The 10458-nt window shown below is 47.2% G+C and overlaps 1 protein-coding gene across 2 annotated transcripts in view; it reads right to left on the bottom strand.

Annotated features, from left to right (window-relative positions):
* Nucleotides 1-7648, bottom strand: part of CHRM2 (cholinergic receptor muscarinic 2) — a 277488-nt gene extending 269840 nt beyond the window's left edge. The window contains exon 1 of one of the 2 annotated variants that reach the window (XR_005748038.1): nt 7032-7643. The gene's annotated coding sequence lies outside the window, so the exon portion shown is untranslated. Of the gene's footprint in view, nt 1-7031 lie in introns of both variants that reach the window. The other variant, XM_040345683.1, reaches the window with a different exon arrangement.
* Nucleotides 7649-10458: the final 2810 nt, after the last annotated feature.

The following is a 10458-nucleotide window of genomic DNA, read 5'->3' as shown; positions in this document are numbered from 1 at the left end:
CACACATGAACATGTCTCAGATGAACAACCCATGTACTGTACACCCTTTTGATGACATGATACATATGTCTTCTCTCCAGGTTGGTTCGGGTGTGGCAGGCACAGTTGAAGGGTGACACCAGCAAATCCAGGAACAAATAAAGCCCCCCCCCCCCCCCCCCCAGCTCACTACAGCTAGAACAGTTGTTGGGTCACCTGGGAATTGAGTATCCTCAGAACTCAGTGAGAGTTTTAGTCAATCTCAATTATCTTGAAATGCCTGCGGACTGTTTGACATTATCCAGCTAACAACAACATTGGACTCCACTTTCATCAACCACACGTGTTACTGGTGCAGCAAACGCATTAAAAACCTGTAAAAACATGCGTTAGGCTTGACATACGCTAGGCAGCTTTTAGAATTCTTGCAACCGATAGGTGCAGGCAGCTCAGGTTTTTTTTTTAAAAAAGAGCAAATAACAAGCTTCTGTTTTGGTTGAAGATATTTTTACTTTTGCTTTCAGCAAATTAATACCAGATGGGATGATCATTGGATATGGAATACAAACTTGATCAGAGCGGGGTTGGGCAGATCTTGAATTTTTCAGTTGAATACTACAAATTATCTGTTGTGTAAGGCAAGACTTATTTATCAACAATTGTCTAGTCTGTTTTCCTGCTACAGACTGCACAATTATGGATGAAAAGCCATGCATGCTGGGATTTGTAGTTCTTCGTCAGACCCTTTAGCCTTGCTTACGCCAAACTATTATACGATTTATCAGGAAGTAATCAGGCAAACATATTGAAATACAAAAACAAAACAATGAATGTTATTTGTGACTCCGCAACAGTTGGAGATCTGCAGGCATAAGCCCACGCTAGTACAACCTGAATGTAGTTGGTAAATGGCAAGGCGACAGTATAATAAAATAACAGTATGCAATGCATGCCGGGAGTAGTGGTTCTTCAACAGACCCCCTAAGCCCTTCTTACAATACTGCAGTTTAAGGCTAACTAGGTTAAACATTCAGAAGAATGGAGCGCATGCTGAGTCTTGTAGTTGGTTTTGGTTTGTTGGTATTCTTATCTCTGCCTGGCTGGGAAAGCATATGGCAGAAAAATATGAAATTCTGAGGATTAGTCGTTCCTTTTTCAATCCCTAAGGCTGATTGTTACATTATGATAGTCTAAATCTATAAAAGGAGAAAGACAGGTAGCTCAGGATGGGAACAGTTCCTCATCCGATTCTTAAGGCTGTGAGTACGCATGACGACAGTCTGAGCTGATCTGGAGAAAGAAAGATAGCAGAAGATGGGAGTGGTAGTTCCTCATCCGATCCCTAAGGCTGGCATACACATTGCAATAGTCTGAACCTAGACTGAAGAATTAATGATAAGTAGCAATTGTCATCCCAGTAGGAAAGATTATTGCAAATGAAAAATCTATCTATCTATCTATCTATCTATCTATCTATCTATCTATCTATCTATCTATCTACCTATGGTAACTAATAAGAGCAGCCTTCCTAAACCAGGGTTCAGAGGAATCCGAGTCTTCTCAGAGGTTGCTAAGGGTTCCTTGAGCAATCATCGATTGCTGCCTCTCAGATAAGTAATTATTGACACCAGTGATCTTTATACCTATCTGAAAGAATGTCATTCCTCCCACTGGCCATCAAGGAGTGTTCTTCCCAATGACCCCAATGACCACCAATTTCAGAAGCATTCTTCCCACTGACCACCAATGTAAAATATATTCTTCTCACTGACCACCAAACGTAAGACGTGTTCTTCCCCCTGACCACCAATGTAAGCAGCACTCTTCCTATTGACCACTACTGTAAGAGACATTCTTTCTACTGACCACAAATGTAAGAAGAACTCTTCCTTTGGACCACTACTCTAAGAGACCTTCTTCCCACTGACCACCAACGTAAGAAGAACTCTTCCCTTGGACCACTACTGTAAAAGACATTCTTCCTACTGACCACAAATGTGAGACACATTCTTCTCACTGGACAACAATGTAAGGAGTGTTCATCTCACTGATCACAAATATAAGAAGCAATCTTCTCACGGACCACCAATGTAAAAGACATTCTTCTCACCGACTCCCAGTGTAAGGAGTGTTCTTACCAATGACCAGCAATGTGAAGCCTCGTACACACGACCGAGGAACTCGACGGGCGAAACACATCGTTTTCCTCGTTGAGTTCCTTGTTAGGCTGTCGAGGAACTCGACAAGCCAATTTTCTCAATTCCCGTAAAGGAAATAGAGAACTTGCTCTCTTTTTGGCTCGTCGAGTTTCTCGACAGTTTCCTCGACGAAAATGTACACACGAACGGTTTCCTCGGCAAAAAAATATCTCCCAGCAAGTTTCTTTCTGGTTTTTGCCGAGAAACTCAGTCGTGTGTACGAGGCCTAAGAAGCACTCTTCCTATTGACTACTACAATAAGAAACATTCTTTCTACTGACCACAAATGTAAGAAACATACTTCCAACTAGCCATCAATGTAAGGAGTGTTCTTCTTACTGATCGCCAATGTAAAAAACTTTCTTCTTACTGACCACCAATGTCAGGAGTGTTGTTCCCACTTATCACCAATGTAAGAAACACTTTTCTTATTGGCCACTGTTGTAAGAGACATTCTTCCTACTGACCACAAATGTAAGAGACATACTTCCCACTGACCACCAAAGTAAGGGAAAGTCTTCCGATATAGTATTATATAGATATAGTAATTATTAGCAGATTTTCCCAGAGAACGGAAAGTTATTACAAGGGTTGATCCATGTTAAAAAGGTGGAGAAAGACTGTCTTATAGTCTGACTTTAGCTAGCAGCAGCATTAAATCTACAAATAGGAAAAACTGAAGAGGCAATTCATGCTAAAACGTGTCCTTCTCTACAAAGCCCTAAGCCTGACCGACACTGGAAGGTCCCGCTAGGAAAAGCAGCAAGTGGTTCCCAATGAAAAGGTAGTGCTTGTTGGATCTTGTAGTACCTGTAGTTGCAGAACTGCAGTGGCCAGGTCAAGATATGCTAAAATTTCCATTTCATAAATTTTAGTGCATCGGTTTCATGGTTTTCCCAGCTAGTCTTTTATTGTTGTAGGGTAAGTCAAGTAAAGAAGATAGACATAATTCAGGTAGATAGATGTCTAACATATATTTTTCGCCATTTTCCGCTGCCCCCCATTTTCAAGCTGAAATCCGCAAGTCAGAAAATGTATCAGCTGTGCCAGAATCCAATACTATTTTAAGGCAAACGCCAATGCCTTATTTACAAAGTAGGGATGCCGTGAGCCCTACCTAAGCGTGACTTAAGACTGCTCAGATCTGCCCCATGTCATGGAAAAAGCCCGGCGCTAGAAGAATGATGAAAGACAGGGGAGATTAATCCCTTAACGCTCTTAATTTGCTCACTTTCGAGGTGTCTACTGTGGCTGGAAACAAAATAATCCCATACGCATAAAGTGATGATCATTTAATGCTCCTGTGCGGTGATATTAAAGTGATCCAATCCCAATCTATAAATCATTTATGGAGGATAGATGTGGATTGGAGCTCATTTCATCCCGTTCATTAAGAGATGAAAAAAAAAACTCTAAGGTAATTGTCTTCATATTAATGTGTGTCAGTCTCCCCCCCTTCCCCATCGCCCAGGATCTACCCCCACTTCTATCCTACTCGCCTCTCATTGCCAGGGGCTTGGATGAAATATAGATTCATTGTGCCATGGGCTTAACCTCGTTTGTCCTTATAAAGACACAACCAGTAAAAATGTTTTGAATTTTAGTTCACAGGAAATAAGATTACAGAGAGTTGGGGGGGGTTGGATTGTAGATAAGGACAATTCAGAGAGAGGGGGAGAAAAGAGGAATAGGCTGGGGGAGGAATGTGGAATACAAATAATGAGTAGAGGGGTTGTAAAGGGGAATCAAGGTGGGGAAATGGCAGTTAGAAAATTATTAGGGAAAGAATAAACAGGGAAGACAGGGAGAATGACAGGGAGAGAATAAACAGGAAAATGATAGGGAAAGAAAATACTGAGAAAACAGGGAACATGGAAATCACAGGGAGAGAAAAAACAGGGAAAACAGGGAGAGAACAAACAGGGAAAACAGGGAGAAAATAAATAGAGAAAGGCCAGAGAGAGAGAGAGAGAATAAGCAGTGAAAAGACAGGGAGAGAATAAACAGGGAAAACAGGGAGAAAATAAATAGAGAAAGGCCAGAGAGAGAGAGAATAAGCAGGGAAATGATAGGGAAAGAATAAACAGGGAAAACCGGGAGAGAATAAACAGGGAAAACCGGGAGAGGATAAAATGAGAAATAACAAGTTGAGAATAAACAGGGAAAACAGGGAAAGAATAAACAGGGAAATGATGGGGAGAGAATAAACAGGGAAAACAGGGGGATAATAAACAGAGAAAGGACAGGTAGAGAATAAACAGGGAAAACGGGGACAGAATAAACAGGGAAATGGCAGGGAGAGAATAAACAGGAAAAACAGGGAGAGAATAAACAGGGAAAACAGGGAGAGAATAAACAAGGAAAACAGGGACAGAATAAACAGAGAAACTACATGTAGAGAATAAACAGGGAAATGGCAGGGACATAATAAACAGGGAAAACAGGGAGACAATAAACAGGGAAAACAAGGAGAGAGTAAACAGGCAAAACAGGGAGAGAGTAAACAGGGAAAACAGGGAGAGGGTAAACAGGGAAAACAGGGAGAGAGTAAACAGGGAGAGAGTAAACAGGGAAACAGGGAGAGAGTAAACAGGGAGAGAGTAAACAGGGAAAACAGGGAGAGAGTAAACAGGGAAAACAGGGAGAGGGAAAACAGGGAGAGAGTAAACAGGGAGAGAGTAAACAGGGAGAGAGTAAACAGGGAAACAAGGAGAGAGTAAACGGGGAAAACAGGGAGAGAGTAAACAGGGAGAGAGTAAACAGGGAAAACAGGGAGAGAGTAAACAGGGAGAGAGTAAACAGGGAGAGAGTAAACAGGGAAAACAGGGAGAGAGTAAACAGAGAAAACAGGGAAAACAGGGAAAGAATAAACAGGGAAACCAGGGAGAGAATAAACAGGAAAATGTCAGGAAGGTAATGAATGGGGAAATGACAGTAGTTGTTTTGACCAAACAGGATGTTTAGGCTAAAAAATATAAATATAATATAAAAATAATGAAGAGTTTTGTTTGTAGTCAATAGTGATTTGCAGTGGCGTGATGTTAGAGGGTCATTTACTAAAGGGAGCAAAGTTTTTTTAGCAGCAAACCTTTGCTAGCTAGCTGTACATATTCCACTAGCCATGGTGAAGGAGTTGCTAATTCGGTAATGAGCGTTGAGCTGGCTGAGATTTTCCAGGATGCTGGAAAATCATTTGTCCTCAATCTCTGATTATTTCCTTTTTTACAGGATCTGAACACTGAATGCCTTGCTGCAACAAGTCTGCAAGCAGCTGTTGCAGCAAATTCTTAGTGCACAATGCTTTTTTTTGAGGACAGGTATACCAAATTGCTTGAAGGACCTATAGACCTGTGTGATCAGGCTCTGATGGAAGTGACGCACGTGCCCTGTACTAATTCCAGGTCTGAGACTCAAGTGAACATTTTTAGTATCGCTGATCCAGAACTTATATGTGCACAAGTCAAGGAATGACTGCTTCCATCAGTGCTCAACCACACAGGCACTTCATCACACACCAAATGCTGTGCGGTTAGGCTCTTACAAATGTAACGCACATGTCCCATACTAATTCCAGCGCTGAGACGCAAACAGGCATAGCATTGCTAACCCAGAGCTAGTGGGCGCACAAGCCAAGGAATGACTTCTTCCATCAGTGCCAACCACACAGGTGTCATCCAGGGTCGTCTTAATAGCATCATGGGCCCCTGGGCAAAGTAATGCTCTGGGGCACCTACAATGATGACAGTTCAGGTAAACAGACATCAAGAAGGTAGGAGGCAGTCTGTGTATCTATCACTCTCAGTACCATCATGGGGCCCCCAATTTCGGGGCAGCGTGGGCTCAAGGTCCAGCTGCTTTGGGGAAAGTGCAGGGGCCCCCCATACAGCTGGGGCCCCTGGGCAGTGCCCAGGTATGCCCTCTCATTAAGACAGCCCTGGTGTCATCACAACACCAAAAGCTGTGCGATTTTAAGCCCTGGCGGACGTAACGCACATGTCCCATACGAATTCCAGGGCTGTGGCTCAAGTGAACAGGCTTGATGTCACTGTTCCAGAACTAGCATGCAAATAAGTCAAAGATCGACAGCTTCCACCAGAGCCTTTACACGTGTTAAGCATCCAGATTCCCATTACGATCCCGGCTCGGACACAGGAATCTGGATTTTTGAATGCAACTGGCTAAAGAAGAACCACCAGAACCAGACGTACCGAACAAGATAGAAGGACACGCAGGAACATCACGAATGTCGTCGCATAGATGGACCTTGCGTGAAAAAAACGCATAGCGACTGAACGCAGGAATATTTCGCCAAATTCCCCGGTCTGATTAAAAAAATAGACCCAAAAGGGTAAAAAAAAATCCCCTTAAAGGAACAGGGGGTCTTGATATTGGCGTTAAACCGTTAAACGTATGTTCTTAAGTAAATGACCCCCTCCTTATTTTTGTATGCCGCTTGTGTATCACCTAAGCTTGAAAATCCACATCTCCCAGTAAAATACACCCAGCACCCGCTGCTTTACACCAGTTGAGTAGGGACAGGTGAAAGGGTTAAATGGCCTGCAATATGCACTTTGTCATTAAGGAGGGACTGTCATTAAATAGGGAAATGTTTGCCTTGGGTGAGAAAGCAGCAGTGACAAATGACTGGAGAAGATCCCTGGATTTCTGCACTGCTGCTCAGACAGAGAGAGCATCTGGTCCTGCCAGGAAAGCCTGCTACAGCTGCACCTTCTCTAGCCCACAGCACAGGGTGCCAGCCTGCCAGCTAGTCACTCCAGAGGTGCCCGCATGCTCCACCGAACACAGACCTGACCTGGCACTGTGCAGTAAACAAGCTTGGAGACATCAGCCTACCTGGAAGGAGTTGGCATCAACTTGGAGGAGTCCTCAGTGCTGCTGCTGCAGGTGGTGCCCAGTCACAGGGCAATGCAGGACTCTGTGCCCATCTTGTCAGGAAGGAATGGGGTGCTGTGGGCACTGGTGAGGGGTACAGCTACTAGAGGCGTCAGAGAGGTGGCATTGTCCTGGTGATAGATGCCTCTTCTTCTTCTCTCTGTCACATTCCTGCTGGCAAAACTCAGACACGCCTCTGGTTTGGGCACTGCCAACTCAAAGAGCTGCCAGGCAATGTGGGTGTCAGGCTGGTATCTCCTACAGGAGAGATACATCCATCAGATGTCCTGCCAGGGTCTCAGGGGGGTCCTGGGCACTCTTCATGCACTGCTGTCCAGCACCCCCAGCTGCTGCATGCCTGCCCTGATGTGTGATGTCCGATCATCTGCAATGGGCAGGCTGTCAGTGCACGGAGCAGTCCCAATCTTCTCCCACTAGGACGCGATTACTTGCTGTTCAGTGCGCTGCTCCTCCAATCACATGAGCACTGTGCCCTGATTTGGTGGCTCTGGCTGAATAGAAAATCACTCTGACAGTCTCATCATGTGTTCCTCCTCTCTCCATCCCTCTGCCTACAGCTGTCTCTCTTCTCCTCCTCTACCCTCTAATTCATCCCTCTGCTCTCAGCTGTCTCTCTCCTCCTCTCCCCTCCAATTCATCCCTCTGCTCTCAGCTGTCTCTCCTCCTCTCCCCTCCAATTCATCCCTCTGCTCTCAGCTGTCTCTTCTCTCCCCTCCAATTCATCCCTCTGCTCTCAGCTGTCTCTCTTCTCCTCCTCTCCCCTCCAATTCATCCCTCTGCCTACAGCTGTCTCTCTTCTCCTCTCCCCTCCAATTCACCCCTCTGCTCTCAGCTGTCTCTCTCCTCCTCTCCCCTCCAATTCATCCCTCTGCTCTCAGCTGTCTCTTCTCCTCTCCCCTCCAATTCATCCCTCTGCTCTCAGCTGTCTCTCTCCTCTCCCCTCCAATTCATCTCTCTGCTCTCAGCTGTCTCTCTCCTCTCCCCTCCAATTCACCCCTCTGCTCTCAGCTGTCTCTCTCCTCCTCTCCCCTCCAATTCATCCCTCTGCTCTCAGCTGTCTCTTCTCCTCTCCCCTCCAATTCACCCCTCTGCTCTCAGCTGTCTCTCCTCCTCTCCCCTCCAATTCATCCCTCTGCTCTCAGCTGTCTCTTCTCTCCCCTCCAATTCATCCCTCTGCTCTCAGCTGTCTCTCTTCTCCTCCTCTCCCCTCCAATTCATCCCTCTGCCTACAGCTGTCTCTCTTCTCCTCCTCTCCCCTCCAATTCATCCCTCTGCTCTCAGCTGTCTCTCTCCTCCTCTCCCCTCCAATTCATCCCTCTGCTCTCAGCTGTCTCTTCTCCTCTCCCCTCCAATTCATCCCTCTGATCTCAGCTGTCTCTCTCCTCTCCCCTCCAATTCATCCCTCTGCTCTCAGCTGTCTCTTCTCTCCCCTCCAATTCATCCCTCTGCTCTCAGCTGTCTCTCTCCTCTCCCCTCCAATTCATCTCTCTGCTCTCAGCTGTCGCTCTCATCCTCTCCCCTCCAATTCATCCCTCTGCTCTCAGCTGTCTCTCTCCTCTCCAATTCATCCCTCTGCTCTCAGCTGTCTCTCTCCTCTCCAATTCACCCCTTTGCTCTCTGCTGTCTCTTCTCCTCTCCCCTCCAATTCATCCCTCTGCTCTCAGCTGTCTCTCTTCTCCTCTCCCCTCCAATTCATCCCTCTGCTCTCTGCTGTCTCTCTCCTCCTCTCCCCTCCAATTCATCCCCCTGCTCTCAGCTGTCTCTATCCTCTCCCCTCCAATTCATCCCTCTGCTCTCAGCTGTCTCTCTCCTCTCCCCTCCAATTCATCCCTCTGCTCTCAGCTGTCTCTCTCCTCCTCTCCCCTCCAATTCATCCCTCTGCTCTCAGCTGTCTCTCTCCTCTCCCCTCCAATTCATCCCTCTGCTCTCAGCTGTCTCTCTCCTCCTCTCCCCCTCCAATTCATCCCTCTGCTCTCAGCTGTCTCTCTCCTCCTCTCCCCTCCAATTCATCCCTCTGCTCTCAGCTGTCTCTCTCCTCCTCTCCCCTCCAATTCATCCCTCTGCTCTCAGCTGTCTCTCTCCTCTCCCCTCCAATTCATCCCTCTGCTCTCAGCTGTCTCTCTCATCCTCTCCCCTCCAATTCATCCCTCTGCTCTCAGCTGTCTCTCTCCTCTCCAATTCATCCCTCTGCTCTCAGCTGTCTCTCTCCTCTCCAATTCACCCCTTTGCTCTCTGCTGTCTCTTCTCCTCTCCCCTCCAATTCATCCCTCTGCTCTCAGCTGTCTCTCTCCTCTCCCCTCCAATTCATCCCTCTGCTCTCTGCTGTCTCTTCTCCTCCTCTGCCCTCCAATTCATCCCCCTGCTCTCAGCTGTCTCTATCCTCTCCCCTCCAATTCATCCCTCTGCTCTCAGCTGTCTCTCTCCTCTCCCCTCCAATTCATCCCTCTGCTCTCAGCTGTCTCTCTCCTCCTCTCCCCCTCCAATTCATCCCTCTGCTCTCAGCTGTCTCTCTTCTCCTCTCCCCTCCAATTCATCCCTCTGCTCTCTGCTGTCTCTTCTCCTCCTCTCCCCTCCAATTCATCCCTCTGCTCTCAGCTGTCTCTCTCCTCTCCCCTCCAATTCATCCCTCTGCTCTCAGCTGTCTCTCTCCTCTCCCCTCCAATTCATCCCTCTGCTCTCAGCTGTCTCTCTCCTCCTCTCCCCTCCAATTCATCCCTCTGCTCTCAGCTGTCTCTCTCCTCCTCTCCCCTCCAATTCATCCCTCTGCTCTCAGCTGTCTCTCTCCTCTCCCCTCCAATTCATCCCTCTGCTCTCAGCTGTCTCTCTCCTCCTCTCCCCTCCAATTCATCCCTCTGCTCTCAGCTGTCTCTCTCCTCCTCTCCCCTCCAATTCATCCCTCTGCTCTCAGCTGTCTCTCTCCTCCTCTCCCCTCCAATTCATCCCTCTGCTCTCAGCTGTCTCTCTCCTCTCCCCTCCAATTCATCCCTCTGCTCTCAGCTGTCTCTCTCCTCTCCCTCCAATTCATCCCTCTGCTCTCTGCTGTCTCTTCTCCTCTCCCTCCAATTCATCCCTCTGCTCTCAGCTGTCTCTCTCCTCTCCCCTCCAATTCATCCCTCTGCTCTCAGCTGTCTCTCTCTCCTCTCCCCTCCAATTCATCCCTCTGCTCTCAGCTGCCTCTCCCCTCCAATTCATCCCTCTGCTCTCAGCTGTCTCTCTCCTCCTCTCCCCTCCAATTCATCCCTCTGCTCTCAGCTGTCTCTCTCCTCCTCTCCCCTCCAATTCATCCCTCTGCTCTCAGCTGTCTCTTCTCCTCTCCCCTCCAATTCATCCCTCTGCTCTCAGCTGTCTCTCTCCTCCTCTCCCCTCC

Source organism: Rana temporaria, chromosome 3, assembly GCF_905171775.1.
Source record: "Rana temporaria chromosome 3, aRanTem1.1, whole genome shotgun sequence".
Lineage (NCBI taxonomy): Eukaryota > Metazoa > Chordata > Amphibia > Anura > Ranidae > Rana > Rana temporaria.
This window is presented reverse-complemented; position numbering and strand designations above follow the sequence as displayed.